Source organism: Hydra vulgaris, chromosome 05 (assembly GCF_038396675.1).
Source record: "Hydra vulgaris chromosome 05, alternate assembly HydraT2T_AEP".
Taxonomy (NCBI): domain Eukaryota; kingdom Metazoa; phylum Cnidaria; class Hydrozoa; order Anthoathecata; family Hydridae; genus Hydra; species Hydra vulgaris.
The window spans coordinates 14,257,051-14,272,500 of record NC_088924.1 but is presented as its reverse complement, the minus strand read 5'-3'; the positions used below and the strand labels follow the sequence as shown (position 1 = coordinate 14,272,500).

The 15,450-nt window shown below is 31.2% G+C and overlaps 1 protein-coding gene across 4 annotated transcripts in view; it reads left to right on the top strand.

The window, feature by feature from the left end:
* The window catches only part of LOC136080602 (leucine-rich repeat serine/threonine-protein kinase 2-like), a 112,751-nt gene that overhangs the window by 76,846 nt on the left and 20,455 nt on the right, over nucleotides 1-15,450 (top strand). The gene's annotated exons all lie outside the window — the stretch shown is intronic.

The window sequence follows — 15,450 nt, the reverse complement described above, 5'->3', positions numbered from 1 at the left end:
AAAGCAATGAATGCTTTTGAAGCGTTAAAAGAATTATTTAATAATACTTTTAGAAATGGTCGAAAAGTTAAACCAAAGGATTTAACTGACGCTGCTGAAAATTTGCAAACTACTAGTAAGGAGACAGATATATGAAGGTCAAAAAACAAACGAAGAAAATATAATCTTACCGAAAATCTTATAAAAAAAAAGATTCGGTAAGATTATCTTACCGAATCTTATTCGGTAAGATTATCTTACCGAATCTTATTCGGTAAGATTATCTTACCGAATCTTATTCGGTAAGATTATCTTACCGAATCAGATAATCTTACCGAAAAGCTAGTTGATGCTGAAGCAAAAAATAGTTTATCATTTGAAACTATTAAAAACCTTGAAAAAAACTGTGATAAATCTTGGTGCACAACATTCTACGATGCTAACTGAGCTTAAGTTGTTTTTTAATGATTATACAGTTATACGAAAGAAAAGTTAAATTGGGAAAAAATATTTACGATAAATCAAGATCATTTAGAAGAAGAAAAAAATGCTGGTGCTGTGAGTAAAGAAACGGCTAGATGTTTAGAAATAAGGTTGAACGAGTCACAAAATTTTTTACTTGAAGCAAATGAAAGATTTGAAAACGCAAAAAAGAAATATCAAGATTTAAAAGCGAAAAATGAAGCTATAACATCAGAAATTGAATCACAAAAGAAATTACTAAAAAATGCAAGAGGAGCATTATTTAAAACTAAAGAAGGTTATGAAAATATAAAAAATAGTTCTAAAGTATGCTTCAAGATATTTGTAGAATATTTTTAAAAATAAAAGTTGCTTTTATGGATAAAGTTAGATATATACTTAGAATAGAAAGATTACGTGTTGCTATGTTACTTTTACTACCTATTTCAATAGGGAGTATAATAGGGTTTATTATAGAATTTTTTACTCAAAAACCAAAAAGAAAACCATACTCTGATAAGGGTGCGGAAAAGCCTGATAAAGGAGGTCCAGATAAAGGAGTTATAGGTGGTGTTGGTCCCGATAAAGATGGTAGTGGTCCCAATAAAGGTGGTGGAGGTCCTGATAGAGGTGGTGATAAAAAATCAAAAATGAAAAATTTTCATGAGCATCTTGCAAATTCGTTACGATTGATTGGTGATAAAGCGTTAAAATTGATTCCATATATTGGAAGTTTTATATGGAGGCTATTTGATAAAGCAGCGATAGCTGTTATGTCGCTTGCGGATAAAGCATGGACATTGATTATTGCATTTATAGTTTTTTATATATTTAATAGTTAAACGTTATTCACAGTGCAATGTTAGATATATAAGAAAATAAGTAATAATATAATGGTTTTTGTAGGAATTTTCCAGGAGAAACGCGGGAGATATTGCACAACAATTTGAAACGTTAAACAACAAAAATACTGGAAGTTCATTATTTTTAGATATTTTAAAGTTAGGTATAAAGGCAGCTTTTCAAATTTATTACGAACATCCAGGTTTAACAAATGAACCTCCATCAGAAAGCAATCGGTCTTACGTTGGAATTGGGAAACACTTATACCCCTTAAACTCTTATGATCCTAATTTTATTTATAAGCAAGAAATGCCACTACCTAATGTAATTTTAAGTATTGACGATGTAAAGCTTTCGAGCTCACCTGACCTAAAACTGAAAAACGGGATTTCAGCATGTCCCTTATCAATTTCTGATTCGGAAAACAAAGTAGTTTTTATAAATTAAATTTTTACATTTAATCCGAGTTACACAAATGTTTTTCAAACATGTTAATGGGTTCGAACTGCAGAGTCTGTTGTTAGAGGTTTTGAACCCAGTAATTGGGTTGATGGAGATGGACCTTACATCTACATTAACGTACTTATTTTTGCAACTAGCATGGCTTCTGCTTGATGTGGAGTAACCATGCTTATGCTTTACTCTACTGACAGCTTTATGAGAGCTCTTTACAGATTTCAAATTTATTACACGATTAAACGAATATTACGGCGCCTTACGGTGCCAATTCCAAGCACAAACGGTTTTTATCCGTGGAATGTTTCTGTTAATAATACAATGTTCAAAGCGATAAAAAAAGAATTTAATATTTCTAAAGAAATGGGGTTGGAGAGTTAGAAATATCTATATGTTGCGCATCAAATTGTGCAAGATTCAAAAACACTCGATTTACATGTAATTAACCTTGCTATGGGCCAAGTTCCTAAAATTAATTGTTGTCTTAAAAATGTAGGACTTTTTCGAAAGGTATTTCTTGAGGTTCTTGTTTAATAGTCCAATATGGACGGCTGACGTCAACATAAGTTACAGCTGATAACATAACAGAAAAAGGTGCAAGGTCCATACCAAATCTATGGTAAAATTTGCCAGCTAAAATGCATAAAGCTTGTTAAAGCACTGGATGGTTATCATGATCCCCTATTGGGAAAAACTTTTTCACAAGCTTTGTGTAGGTTGTAGTTGCCGTTTTTGAAAGTCCTGTACCTATACTTTTATCCATCCGCATTGTGTATTCACTATACAGTGAAACTACTTCATCAGCAGTCATATTATTTAGCTCTTGATAATTTAGTCTTCTTCCAAGAAATTTTAAACTGTTTCCTTCTGAAATACTTCCTGCTAACCTTGATCTATACAAACTAACAGAGCTATCTTCTGTTTCAACTGAGTTTCCAACTGGGTCCTCACCATTTTTAAAAACTACTTTTATCCAAATAAATGTAATAACAACACTTAAGATAAGAACACTAAGAAAAAATAAATTTTTTATTGTTAAAATCATGGCAGCTCAATTCTCTCATGCACATGAGAGTGTAAGTGTATTAATGGAGTAGCGTTAGGTTTAGATTAAAGACGTTTTTTTTTATCTCTTCTACTTGGGTATCACTTATAAGTTGATTGTTTTCTTCTATAATCATTCTGAAGCTTGACCAATCTTTTAGTGGTAATATACCAATACAGATTAGCTGGTCTCGGACGACTCGAGGTATCCCTGTAAACTTTTGATCTAAAAGCGACAACTAATGCTTTATGTGGCAACCTGATATAGCAAGCTTAGCAAGTGGCAATCTTCGCGAATCACCATTGCCCAATATATAATGCTTAAAAAATTCTTGGAGTAACATTTAGCTCTTATTTAGAGCAATGATTTTTTCAATATAAAACTTTTTATCTGATTTAGGCGGATCAACAGCACCTGGAACAAAAACTAATACGGTTCCCACAACTAGCAGTGGAAATCCAGATCCTTTTAAAAAACAAGCTGCAGATGTATTATATCACAGCGTTGTTGTAGGAGCTGGAGCACTAGCAGCTTTCTTTATCTTTGAAAAGATAAAGATAGCAAAACGGACCGAACTTGATTTTGAAATGCGTGATATTGGGAAGTTCTTAGTTTTTCTTGTTTTTGGAGAAGTTCTTAGACAAAAACTAGCAGATTATGAATGGATAACTGTAACAATGATGAAAAACTTAACATAATAAATTGAAGAAAGAAATGTATAATATAAATTAAAAATTAATGGGATTGATATGGTCATTTTTGGAGCAGTTGCAAACGCTGTCACATTCACAGGGTCTGGGCTTATAGCTCAGTCCCTTGTGAATGCGACAGAATTCTAAAAGCACAAAAATGCTTGAAGAATCTAAAAGACATAAAAAAGCTGTTGAGCAATTACAAAAAGCTTCAACTGAGTGAAACCAAAAACGAACTGAAGCTATTGATAAAATTAATGCTCGACTCCAAGCATTAATTTTATCAATAGCTTCATTCGACTGAAAAAGGTTTAACTGACAATTACGAACTTCTTAAATTACCTCCACAACCAGAACTCAAAGATTTTTATCAATCAAGCAAAGAACAAAAAACAAATGAAAATTTATTTGCCACACGATCTGCAGTTATGGGTGGGTTAATAGGTTAGTATTTAACAAAAAAATAAGCGTTTTTAAAATAAAAGACAAAAAGTCAGCCCTACGCAACCCGGCTGGATGTCACGTAACAGTTTAACTAACAGTTAAAACAGTTTAACAGTTAACAGCTAACAGTTTTTTTGTGTTTGTTTTTTACATTTTTTAAATTTTTTTTGTATTTTTATGAACACATCATAGTTTTGCTGATTAACAATATAGCTGCATTTACTTGTAATTGAGCATTGATGCAGCTAGGCCACAAATTCCTAACCTTGAAGCAACAAGAGCATAATCTCTTACTAAGGCAATGAGCTCTGGAACAACATAGTTAAACTGAGGTTCAGAGAAGGGGAATACCAAAACAAGATCAGCGTTTACACCTAATGCATTTCTATTAAAGATTATTGCATCAGCGAGATTATTTTGATTGCCAGGCTGTCCTGCAGCAACATGAGTTGCATTAATTAGTCCAAGGCGGGTGTTTACTGCTGATTGCCATGCTTGATGAGATGTCTGCTCAAGACCATCTTTTCTGTCAAACTCAGCTTCGGCTAGATTAAGGAAACCCGTTTGCAATTTTAGTACTGCTTGAGTCATTTTGATGTATATATTACTTTTCAGATCTTTAATTGAAAGTTTGTTGCATTAATAATAAGATGGGTTTAACTCTTATAAGAGAAAACAATATTATAAGCGTTGGTCCTCGAAAGAATATTTACGGATACGCTTTTCGAAAAGGAGAGCTCATCACAGTTAAAATGATGCTCGAAGATTATCTTCTTGTATGGGATCTCAATTTTCTTATTGAGGCAATTAGATTTAACCACCTTAAAGTTGTAAAGTATCTTTACCATAACTGTCCTCCAAGCAAAAAATTTAATCATACTTAACAAATTTGAAGCTTTTTAAAAAGCTATGCATATTGGGTCATTAGAAATGGTAAAATTTCTGACTGATGAAGAATGTAAGTGGGATTATAGCATTGTAGCTTTAGCTGTAAGAAAAAAATAAAAAGAAATAGTTACTTTGCTACATAACGCTAATCACCCATGGGATAGATAAACATGTCTCGCTGTTAATGATGGTGTTTATGCTGGTATTACCGAGTGGACAACTAAATATAAATGTCTCTCTGAAATAGAAAATCCTGAAACTGTAAGATCACTTAGGGTGATCATCTTGTGTCATTGTAGATCATTTTTATCTACAATGACAAAAGGGTGTCATTGTAGATAAAAATGAATTATAAAGGAGCTAAAAAAGCTGTAGAAAAAAATGATGTGAACGCTTTAAGAGCTCACATTATAAAAAGAAATGTGTGGTATAATTTTTTAAGAGCTGATACCGCTATTTACCGCAAATATTAGCTCTTGACCCAGATATAACAAGCGAACATATCGAAAGCTATATTGAGTTTGATAAAATATATTTTTTACTGCGAATGTTAATAGCTATTATAAATTCTTTATAGCTTCAGTAGTTTTAGTTTTTTCTTCAATAGTTAATAGTTCAGGCATTGAAATAATTTTATTAGAAATTTTAAATATTTCTGAACTGAGATAAAGCACACTCAAGTATATATAACAAGTAACCCTTGCAAATCTTGCACGGAATTGTGATCTTTTTTTACCACGCAACTTGCTAACATACTTATCAAGTTCTTCTTTATTATCTTTTGCCACCTCATTGAGAAGTTTGTTTTTTGTGTTTTTTAATAATTCTTTCATTTTTTATATTCTAGACACGTCTTTCTAATTATAAAATTATAATGGAGCTTTCTAAGATTTACTCTAGTTCAAAAGGGTATTGGTGCGGTCTTGCTGCAATTAAAAAGCTTTCAGTTGCTGTTTAAGTTTCTGACTAAGAAGCTGGTAAATGACTTAAAAAGCAAGCAATATGGTAAATTTATTTACCTTCCCCTCCTATATACCAAGAGCAATGATTAACAAAACTCATCCTAATAAAGTACATCAAGCTGATTTGATTTATCTACTTCATGACAAAATTGGTTGATATACTTATAAGTATGCATTAATGGTTGTTGACGTAACTAGCCGTTATAAAGACGCTGAACCGATTACAAACAAAGCAGCTGCTAATGTTTCAGAAGCTCTTGCAAAAATATACAAGCGTGGCCCTTTCTCCTTGCCCAATCTTATCATAGTTAATATGCTATTTAAAATGCTGAAAGTGAAATTAAAGGAGCTACTACAAAATTTTTAGAAAAAAATAAAACCCAGATCAAGCGAGCTGCTGCTGGAAATCATCGAGAACAGTCTATCGTTGAATGTTATAATCGTACGCTTGCTGAAAAAATTTTTGGTGGCCATTATGCTCAAGAGTTGCTAATGACTGAAAGATTAGTTGCATGGGTAAAAGATTTACCTGATATTGTAAAATTATTTAATAACCAAACTACACACCTACTAGATAAAAAACCAATAGGTGCAATAAAAATGTAAAAAAAAATTTCAACTCCATCGATGTCTGCTGCAAAAAAAGAAATTTTAATTTCTCCAGGTGTAAAAGTGCGTTACTTGTATGCTACAGGTGAGCTAGAAGGGGGTTAAAAAAGGGCTACTGATACTTTTTGGTCTTGGTTTGTGCAACAAATAGGCCAACCAACTCTTTATAGTCTTGTTGGTGGACCGAATAGAAGTTTCGTTTGTGAAGAGTTGCAACTTATTCCGTCTAAAACCCAGTTACCTCCTGATAGAATACTTAAATAAGTTTATGTCCATACGCTAAAGTTGCAATTCCATCTTGAGCAATCCACCGCTTCGTATCAAGAAGGGATGGAGACGTTTTTACTTGCTCATATACACCGATGTGGTGTCCCATGCTGTTAATTCTAATCTGAGTTCGTTTTAATTCAATTTGCTCGTTAATGCATTGTTTATAATGATAGTGCATAAGATCTTTTTTAACCAAAGTTCTTCAGATTTCTTTTGCTATCTTCTTGTTTTCTCCACCAGTTTGACAACGGAGCGCATTTTAGGTCTTAGCCCGACAAATTCTTAAAGAGGCAGCCTTTTGACTCATCCTTGAATTTACTGACAACCTTTATATTAGTTTCGTCAAAGCATGAATGATCTTTTGAATATTCACTAAAATCTTAACAATCTTTATTTTCTTTCATATCTTTGTAAGTATCTTTAGTTTCCACTTAGAACAATAAACTATCAGTTCCAGTGTAAAGTAATTGTGCTCTTTCATTATATTTTAATTTAATCTTGTTGTACCAAAAATTGTACATTAGGTGCATTCTAAGGTCTGAGACAGCTTGTCCAACATATATTGGTTTATTTAATTTTAATCTGGCTTTTGTACTGTGGATAGCAGCAAGATTGCCATCAAATATTTTATATGATTAATTAGCTGGGTCAGCAACAAGTTTCCGTAGTCGGTTTTCTTTATTTTCACGAACAAGGTCAACACAAAAACGTTTGCGAAGACACTCCCTGGTTTTTTCAAAGACGCTATTAATAATGAGTTTAAAGAAATCTTTTTCAAAAGCTTTTGTAGCCTTAGCTCTTCGATCAGTATTTAGCTGAATGTAAGGCACCATCCTGCGTTCTTGCCTAAACTTTACAGCTCTATGAATTTTTGTAACTCGCATTCCGAGTGATTGGTGTAGTTTTAGATTGCGATAATGAACAATGTATTTTTCTTTGTTTTGTAGATTAGGAACAAGCTTTTCACATTTTTTTAATTTTACCCCAAGCTTTTTTACCATTTGTTTCTGGTATTCACTTAGCCACTCTTCTTCAACCATCATCCTCTCTGAAGCAAGAGGTTTTTCATTACGTAAATCATGCAGTTACTTGGGAATCTCAATATTAACCTCTACAACAAAACCTTCTGGAGCGCCATCCGGTGTTCTAAGCACTTATTCAATCAAAGGCTCGCATCATTGGAAGCCCTGACCTGGAAGAAACTGCTTCTTTGCCCAACCGTACAAATTGTTTGCATCTAAATACATTATATATGAATTGGGTTTGCTCTCATCATAATCTGGACAACCAGGGTTGTAAGCTTTTGCAAAACGTTTTGAGGCCATACTAATTGCGCCACGCAATCTTTTTTCCAAAAATTGGTGCATGTTAATGTCTGTCAATATCTCAAGCTGAACTCCCGTCTTTTTTAAAAGTGCATCTCAAGACATACCTGGAGCGTTAAAGTAGTGTGCTGGATCTAAACCATAATAAGTTATACTTGTGGTTCTAAGCTTTTCAAGAAAATCGGCTAAAAGTTTTACATCCATTTTCAAGTAAATGTGATGATAATCATCGAACGTTTTACAGTTAATAGCATTCCATACATTTTGCTCTTAATACCATCCTCTTGATAGTTTTGAGTAAAAAGCTTCTTAAGGTGGTAAACATCGTTTGTTAAATCTATCAAAGCTTTCAACGTATTCATAAAGGTAGAAACCTTTACGTTTCACGAGTAATAGCTCACTATCAGTTAAGCCAACTCAAAATATATTTAAGTCACTAAGTTTAAGATTTTTCGCTAAAGCGTCAAGAGATGAGTCCATAAATTGCAAGCTATCAATAAATTGCAACGGACCCAAACTAAACGTCATGTATTTTTCCCTAGTGTTAGGGATACAGCTAATCTTACCATTTTTAGTTTTATCAGGAGCCTGCATGATCAAATGAGAGTTATAGCCACGAAAATTGTGAAAGGCCACGGGGATCTTAGTTACACCAGTTCTGATTCGAAGCTTTAAATTTCTATCCATGTGGATGGCGCGTCGATATTTTACCGTTACATGATAGTGTTCTCTTACTTTAATATTACCCAGATTTTCACCGCAAATATAGCAAACCGTTGTATTATTATATGAAATTTTGTCAGCATCAGTCATCACCATTTTCTATGGATTTCTAAAAAATGTATTAATTCTTTCCAACTCAGTTTGAAGGCTAGCTAGAAAGTGCTCTACTGCATCAGTACCGCGATATAAAGTCAAAGCTTCAGTAAAACCATCACTCTGAACCTTGAGGTAATAATAACTATACAGAACTTGCTTTGCAATCAATCGAGTAGAGCTTTTAGCTGTTTTATTAGGAGCACTTTCCACTCGAATGCTCAAGCATTCAAAGTCAGCATAAATAATGTTACGCACTCGCATTTGTTTATGCTGTAAATTTTGTATATAATATTTGTATATGTAAATTTTAATACATCATCTTTACCTTTTCAGGCATCACCGTGCCTTGAGCTTTATCTCCATTCCCTAAACTATCCTCACGATGAGCTTTTAATAATTCAGCTGTACTAAATACGTAAAGACATTGACAACAAGGATGTTTTGGTGTTTTATGTTTGATATTATAATAAACCATTCCAACCAGATTTTTAATCCAAACATAGTGCGATTTTAAATCTTCTTGAATAAGTAAAAGATATACATCAATTTTATCTTTTTCATTGCTAAAATATAATAGATGTAAGTCATTATTCCATACAAAAACATTGATTGAAAGTGATTGTCAACCTGAACCCTCAGAAGTAAACTTTTCAAGATGTTCGTTAATTCTCGCTGGAGCTGTATCAAGTAAATTTGTAATATTATTTTTATTTAGAATAGGTGCAACATCTTAGCGCAGGTAAAAAATTTGTGTTACAGTATCACCGTTAGGTGATGTTCTTTCTAATTCAGCGAATAGATCAGTGTTACTTTCTGCTCAATCTTGGTTTCTATTAACTCTTCAATTTTAGGTTTCATTTCATTTATGAATACAAGTGCGTCAGATTCAAGTCTGTGGCCTTGCGGCAATTCAACAATATAATTCACAAGCTAGCTATATTTTTTGCTAATTTCAAATTCTGGTAATATTAATTTTGAACCCTAATTTATTAATCAATCATTTACTTCTTTTGAAGAAAGTTTCAACTTTGGTCGATCTTCAATATTTGGTGCAGGCCAAGGAGCTGGCTTAGATGCTGGCCTTGGAGCTGGACGAGGGGCTGTCCAAGGTGCTGGCCCAAGAGCTGACTGAGGAGCTAGCTATTTTGTAAGATCATTAGAGTAACAGTTAAGAACTTCATTTATTATCAACATAATAAGCTTTTGTGATTCACGTTTTAATTGATGTATGTTAATTTGAGTTTTTTCTTTAAATCTCTCTGCAATTTTATAACTCAATTTATCAAATAATTCAATTTGTCTTTTTTTACTTTTTATTCTACGTAGAACAAGCGGTTGCTTCACTAGCGTTCATAAAACGTTTTCGAAGATTAAATATTTGATAATCATGTAAACTTTCTACTTAGCTGTCAAACTCTTATCTATACAAATTAGCTATTTTATATATGTTTTTTTTCAATTATATATCATGTGTTTTTCTCTAATTTAAAGTTTCATCAATGCCTTTTTTTTTTTTTTACTCAAGGTCTGAGAATAAATACTCTTCTTCTATTTTTTTTACGATAACCGCTTCTGCATAGAGTGGAAGCAAAATCCCATCGGACTCATACAAATGCTACCAAAGTAAACAATAGCATCAATTTTACACTCTTTTTTGATTAAATATTCAATATTTTGATTTGAAATTTTTCTCCATTTACTTTTGCTGCTTTATATCTTGTTTTACCTTTAAGTTTTTATTTTTAATTTTAGTTCTTTTTTATCATAAAATTTAGTTTTATCCATGCTCAATAAAAGTCTTATTACTGATTGTCCTTCTTTAACCATGTTTACTATTTTAGAATTAGGAATAATAATCACTCCTTTCACTAAAAGATTGTAATCTGTTTCTATTGGAAAAAATTCTTTATTTCTTCAGCCATTTTTATTGTAATGATAAGATCACCTGCTTTATTTGTATGTGTTATATCACTTACATTGCTATTCTTTCTCACTGTTTCTAAGTACTCTTTACCACGTTTAAGACGTTGACTAATCTCACTCATAAAAGCTTCGTTTAATAAAGAAATAAATTCATTATTACTATCTTCTTTATTTTTTAGTAATACCATTGGTCTTTTTTTTTCTGTGTCACTTTTGTGAATAACACGTCCTGCTTGAGTTTCATTAGTTATAGAAATTAAGTCTCCCGAAATTCCCATTGGACCTTTATACGTTACATTTACCCATAAAACTTTATTATTACCTTTTTTAGGGTGATTCCATTTAAATTTTAAAGCTGGTGACCACCAGTCACTTAAAGCAGTATTTTTCTTTTTAGATAAATAACTTACAATGTCTTTTGTGTTAAAAATTATTTCCTTTCCGTTTGCTAACGTATAATATATAATCATATTTTCTAATTGTGGGGAGTAACCAGTGTAAAGTAGTGACGTCACTACTTAATTATTTTTGCAAAGTATAATAAATTTTTTCTTCGTTACCAAAAAGTTTTTAGAGATGGTGAAAAAATGGTGCTCTTAACAGGTGTCAAAAAATGGTGCCAAACCCGAAGCTAAAAAGTTTTTGAGGGGTAAAATTGTCAAGTGGCGTTTAACCCCCCATTTTACCACTACTATTATATCCAAACAGTAAACAAAAACAAATGAATTTATTTGTCTACTAATGACTTTTTTTTGTCGGTTTTATTGATTTGAGGCTTCAAATAGTGCGTATTAGTGTAACGTGGTTTAATGCGATACAGTTGGTTATTTGTTATTTAGATATATACGAGCAGTCAGAACCCAGCGTAGGATAAGCAAGGAGGCATAATACGGCTGTTTAGAAAACGAAGTAAAATAATTCATTTTTTAGTTCAACAGCCTTCGTAGTAACATAGTTTTTAATAAAACACAGCGTAGTATATTAGTTAGAAATTAACCAATCACATTTCACTATTAAAAAAAACTATCCTATGATATTGTTTCAAAACGTCAAATCAAACTAAAGCATTGCAAATATAAGATAAGGTTTAGAACAAATGGTAAACAATATTTACTAATTTAGAGTTAGTTTGTAGTCATTTTTTTAAATTTTGTTTTTTGAAACGACTATTTGTAAATTTCAATTAATAAAATAAATTAGAATTATATCTTTATTGTTTATACATACCATCTTTAATATTTATACATACCATCTTTGATATTTATATTTACCATCTTAGTATTCAAAAAAAGATTATTTTACTTAGAAAGCGATTTTTTTTGTGATTACTTCTTGATGGTTCAAGCAGTTGTTGAATACATATTCAGTCAACTTTTAAGAGAGTAATCTACTTTGATTACAGCTTTCAAAGCTTACAAACTTTGTTTCAAAATTTTCCTTTTTTTAACACAAAGACGCCATTATGACTTCTTTCTGGAATAGTTATACTTCTAAGACTGTACCTCAATTTTAAACGAACTTTATCTTCTTTTTTTCATCAGCAAGTCTTGGGCAGAATCATAGTAGATCTATGTCCTTTACTCAACTATTTTTATTTTTTTAACCAATTAATAATAAAGCACTATGTTATTGTTGGTATATGTTTAAAAAATACACTAAATATCGTATTCTTTTGAAAAATATTTTTACTATAATCTAATATTATAGTAAAAATATTTTTCAAAAGAATACGATATTTATTACAAATATCGTATTCTTTTGAAAAATTTAATTACAAAATTACAAATTTCATTTAAAAGTTTATAAATTTTCCAAAATACAAAATCATCAAGGTTACCCTAATAATTTTTTATTTACAGGATCATTACGCAAATTGATTTCATCATAGTTCTAAATATTACAAGATGGAAAATTTTTAAGTTCGTGTTTAATGTTTTCAAAATAAAGTTATAATTCTTCTTTATTTATAGCTGCAGTTAGAAAAATTGCACTTTTGTTTTGTAATAAGGCATTCTAGTGAAAAATAAATGCTCCTCAATATGAGGGAATATGGTTGGTGCACCAATGCACTATTTATGTTTTGAATTTGTTTTATTACGGATACTAATTCTTGATATATTAAACCTTTTTGAAGTTTGACGAGTAGACATTTCTTTATGAACTCTCCCTCAATACACTCTTTCAAAAAAACGATGCTAGAAAAAGTAATGAATGAAGAGCCGACGACACCAGGGGGGCCAGCGGCCACGCGATCTCCTCTACCCCCCCCCCCCTCCTTTTCACACTTTTTTTTTAAAGGACCTTTTTTTTTTTTTTTCGAGAAAATTTTAGATAAAAAGGACTTTTTTTAAAAATTGACGATTGTGCTCCTCCACTTTGAAACCCGTGTCGTCGGCCCTGGAATGTACGATTTCCAATATTATGTTTGTTAAATTTACGAGTCGTTATACTTAAAATATAATAAATATAAGTTACACAAACAAATTCTGCAGTTTGTACATGCGAAAATAAATATGCAATTTATTAACGTACTTCTAAATTTAATAAACTCCAATTTATCGTTGACAGTCACATAATTATTACATTAGTCAATTATTGAACACTCACTTATCTTTAGAGTTAATAGAAATATAAAGTTTCATAAATTTGAAAAAACAACAACAAAAAAATAGCAATTCAGCTTGTAAATAAATAATTTTTATTATTATAAAATAAATTATTTAAATAACATTTTTTTAAATCCATCTAGGTAGAATAAATAATGATTAGGCTATTTTGAAATGAGTATTATTTCCGTATTTAAACACAAAATATTTTAAGCAAAATTATTTAGAATAAGAAATACTTTTTTTTATATATATCAATTCACCTCCTTAAGACGAGGAGGTCACTTTAGTTGTGGTTACAACTCTCTCTCTCAACTCTATAACTACAAAACTCGAACCTTGACGAACAAGCCTGCTGCGCCGAGAAACAAGTCGAATACTTTACTACCAGGGACGTGGTGGGGATTGAACTTGTAACTTCTCGCTTATGAGACAAGCGCTCTATTTTAAATACCTGAAGTATTTAGAAAACAAAATAGTTTTTGAACAACTAAAAGTGAATTAAATCAACTTAAATTTAAAACAGCAACTAAATCTAATCAGTACCCTGATTAGGTTACAGCAACAACTATTGTTCAAAATGCTCATCTGACAACCTATTTCACCACGATACAGCATTTAAGACTTCTTTTTAAAATTGACGTTTTATTGGAGACAACGAAGCAACTCTATTAACAACTCTAAATAAATTTTAATAATTCAATTATGTTTTAAACACGCTAATAAACGTGTTTAAAAGCCATCTTCAAGATATTATTAATTCTTGGTAATGGCTGCTTACTGAATAGCTTGTAGACAATTTGTTGTTAGTTATTAAAAAATTTTAAAATCATTTGTTCGAGATATTTTTATTAGCTGAGCATTCAACAAATTGAATATTTGTTTTAAGCAACAAAAAAAAAAATTTAATATACTGAACCATTGACAAAAAAAATCCTAGAAAATAATTAAGATTCTTTTGAAGTTTATCTAGAACATAAGCAATAAGTTTCTTTGTTTGTATGTTTGCATTACTTTAATACCTCTAACTCCACTGGCTTGAAACAATGCAATTTAAGTATATCCATGATTTAGAGGGATTCTCTTTTACTCCAATTTTCAAAAGTTGACATGTTGCGTTTTATGTAGAATTGCTTGTCATTCTTAATGACTTTAATTAAGCTATTGTTAATTTCCACACAGAAGCTGAAAATATTACAAGTGACTCTACATTTTTCTTATTATCTTAATTAATATTATCTTAGAATTTATTGAATGCTTTGACGAAGATTTACTGTCAGTTTTGTGATTATCAAGCTCATTTATCTAACTTCTGAATTAAAAATAAAACATATATTCATAACTTTAATGGATCTAACATTCATCAAAGTTAGAACGTGTGTTTACATCTTGCTCTGCAAATATTTCAAAGGTATGAGATTCTTTGAAACTATTCTAGCTAGTTTAACAGACGTTTGACATCTTATTTAATCCGGTGAGTTGTAATACCTATTTAGCTCCATTGTAAACAACTTCTTTATGTATGCTATCGTATATATGTTGTTCAACCTCTGGTATAACATATGGTATTAAATCTCTTTGTTATTAACTGTATTAAAAACACTTTCAGGGTTACCATCAAGTTTGTTTCTAAGCCTTAGGCAATACTCAACTGTGGACTAGAGAGAAAAACTGGTAACAAAGTCTATAAACAATCGTTTTTCAACTTTTTTTTGTATCAGTAGTTATCATTATCTTTTTAGTTTTCGTTTACTAGTAGTAGAACTCAATTTTTTTTGACCAACAAGTTGACTATAATATTTTTTTTGAGAAACCTCTCCTGTGCAGACCAGCATGATTTAGACCGGTTTTTCTAACATTTCTAGACATTTCTGCATGAATTGTATTCACCAATTTACTCAGTACAAAAAAAAACTGTGTAAAAAAAGAAAGAAATGGTGATGATGATGATGACAATGACAATGACGATGATGATGATGATGATGATGATGATGATGATGATGATGATGATGATGATGATGATGATGATGATGATGATGATGATGATGATGATGATGATGATGATGATGATGATGATGATGATGATGATGATGATGATGATGATGATGATGATGATGATGATGATGA